Source organism: Balaenoptera musculus, chromosome 17 (genome assembly GCF_009873245.2).
Source record: "Balaenoptera musculus isolate JJ_BM4_2016_0621 chromosome 17, mBalMus1.pri.v3, whole genome shotgun sequence".
Classification (NCBI taxonomy): domain Eukaryota; kingdom Metazoa; phylum Chordata; class Mammalia; order Artiodactyla; family Balaenopteridae; genus Balaenoptera; species Balaenoptera musculus.
Window position 1 is genome coordinate 59,650,709 of NC_045801.1, and position 2,681 is coordinate 59,653,389.

Sequence of the window (2,681 nt, forward strand, 5' to 3'; positions counted from 1 at the left end):
TGTGTAGAAACACAACAGCTTTTTTATGTTGATTTTGTATCCTACAACTTTACTCAATTTGTTTATTAGTTCTAACAGATTTTTGGTAGAATCTTCAGGGTTTTCAATACATAATATTATGTCATCTGCAAATAGTGACAGTTTTACTTCTTTCTTTCCTATTTAGATGAATATTGTTTTCTTTGCCCAAGCTGCTTGACCTGTGGCTCAGACCCATCCCTGGCATCCTCACCCATGTTGGACCCAAGGCCTAACCACATGCTGCAGAGCCAATGCCAGTCCCGGCCCTGTGAGAAAGCCATTTCCCACAACCCCTGCCAGGAGCACCATGGGCACTTCCCACTTCCAATCTGAGGATGTGTGGGAACTTACAGACAAGACAGGCTTCTCAGCAGACTAGATCCAGCAGCTCCAGTGGAGGTTTAAGGAGCTGAGTGGAGATCAGCCCACCATTCCTAAGGAGAACATCAACAAAGTCCCAGACCTGGAACTCAACTAAATATGATCCAGATAGCCATCTGCCTTCTTTGACAATATGAACATGTGCAAGGGGCTCAGTGGCCTGGCCCAGGAGATTAATTCGAGAGCTTCCTGATTACCATGTCTTACTTCCAACCCATGGAGGAGGAGCAGGTGCAGGTGCACTGAAAAGAAGCTAAGAGTTTTGTTCTGCTTGTATGACTCAGACAGGGAATGATGCATCAGGCTGGAAGACTATCAAAATGTTGTTGAGGAGCTTCTCTCCAGAAACCCTCACACTGAGAATGATTCCACTCACTCCTATGCAGAGGGGGCGATGTTGGAGTCAGCCAGAATCTGCATGGGGCAGGTAGATCCTGAGCAGATGTCTGAAGAGATAACCTTTGATGACTCCTTGAAGCTCTGGCCATGGGGTAGACAGCAAGACCAACATCACATCTCCTTCTTTAGCATGGAAACCATCACCTTTTGTCACTGACCCACTGCCTAACCCCTGAAAAAACTACACTTGCAATGGGGCAGCCTCCCTGGGTGGCCTGGAGTAGCCGGCATCTTTTTGCTACAGCTTTTGTAAGATTTGTTGTTGATATGTTCTTATTATATATACATATTGGATATGTGTGTTGGCTATGGAAGGGTTGACAAGAGGAAGACAGATAATTTGTCTTTTAGTTTAGAGGATGCTGGGCCATGATAAGCCAAATTCAGACCTAATCAGTAGGACTGCCCATTTTCCAGAGATCCTAGACTTTGAGTAGGATACAGTAACTGGATGGGACATTGAGGTTGATTCCCTGAAAAAAGGCAAGTACATTCAGATGCATGAGAAGGAGGTTACAAATGGATATTTAAGAGAAGAAAAGTGTAGACTATAGCAGTGTCTACTATATGTCCCCTAATATATTTTTTCTTCTATATTAATAGAATTTTTAGTTGAGCACTTGGCTCCCCATGGAAAGACTACATTTCTCCAGATTACCTGCAGCTGAGTGTGGTCATGTGTCTAATTCTGTTCCATAGCATAGGAGCAAAAGTTACATATACAATTTCTAGTCAGTACCATTAACACAAATAACCATGTCTTTATATTTCTTCCTTCTGTAGCTGGAATGGGGGTAAAATGGCAGCAACTGGAATAAGCATTTCAAACCAGAAGATGAAAGCTAGGTATTGAGGGTGACTAGCATCAAGGTAGACCAAGCCTGGGCCCCTGATGACTTTATGGAGGAAAGCCTTGAGCATAGAGGATCTTTTACAAGAAAGAGAATTAAATGAGATATAATCTTTCATAAGAGTTAATCTCTTGTGAACTATGACCGTCTGTTTCAATGGCAAAACCCACATCCTAAATAATACTATCAGATTTTGCAAATTAAATTGGTTTACTATGTGGCAGGTAAATTATTTACAAATTATATCTATGATAAAGAAAAAAAAAATGCCTTCAGATAGATGGGCAAGAAGAAGAAATGTCCACAAAGAAAATACAATCAGTCTGGCTTCAAAACCAGATGATTATGGGGTATATTCTCCAAGTCGTTTTGTCCAAAGGATGATTCAAACATTTTATAACCAGTGAAATTGTTGTTTGTATACGAAGGAAACTAGAAAACATTCTCATTTATGAAAGGACTAGAAAACATATTACTCACATTACTCCACCAAGTTTTTAAATTACAAATATACTTACTGTTATGTGAATATGATTTGTGTCACTCTCAAAATTCATATGTTGAAGTCCTAAACCGCAGTGCCTCAGAATGTTTAGGAAAATGGGATCGTTACCCATGTAGTTAGTTAAGATGAGGTCATACTGGGTGGTGTAGGCTCCTAATCCAATATGAATGGTGTCTTTATAAAAAGGGGACGTTTGGATACACACACACACACACACACACACACACACACGGGAAGAGCATCATGTGAAGTTGAGGGCAGAGATTGGAGTAATAACAGCAGGAGCCCAGGAACACCAGACTGCCAGGTGGGATAGAGACATAAAACAGATCCTTCATAGTTCTTAGAAGGAACCAACCCTGCCAATATCTTGATCTCAAACTCCTAGCCTCCAGAAATGTAAGACAATACATTACTGTTGTTTAAGACACCTAGTCTGTGGTACTTTGTGACAGCAATCCTGGCAAACTAATAATACATTTACTCAATTGAGATAGTAAAAAAAGTAAAGTACTAATGAATGG

General features: G+C 40.7%; 1 pseudogene; it reads left to right on the forward strand.

Annotated features, from left to right (window-relative positions):
* The first annotated feature begins 328 nt into the window (after positions 1-328).
* On the forward strand, positions 329-958 carry LOC118883361 (annotated as a pseudogene).
* Positions 959-2,681: the final 1,723 nt, after the last annotated feature.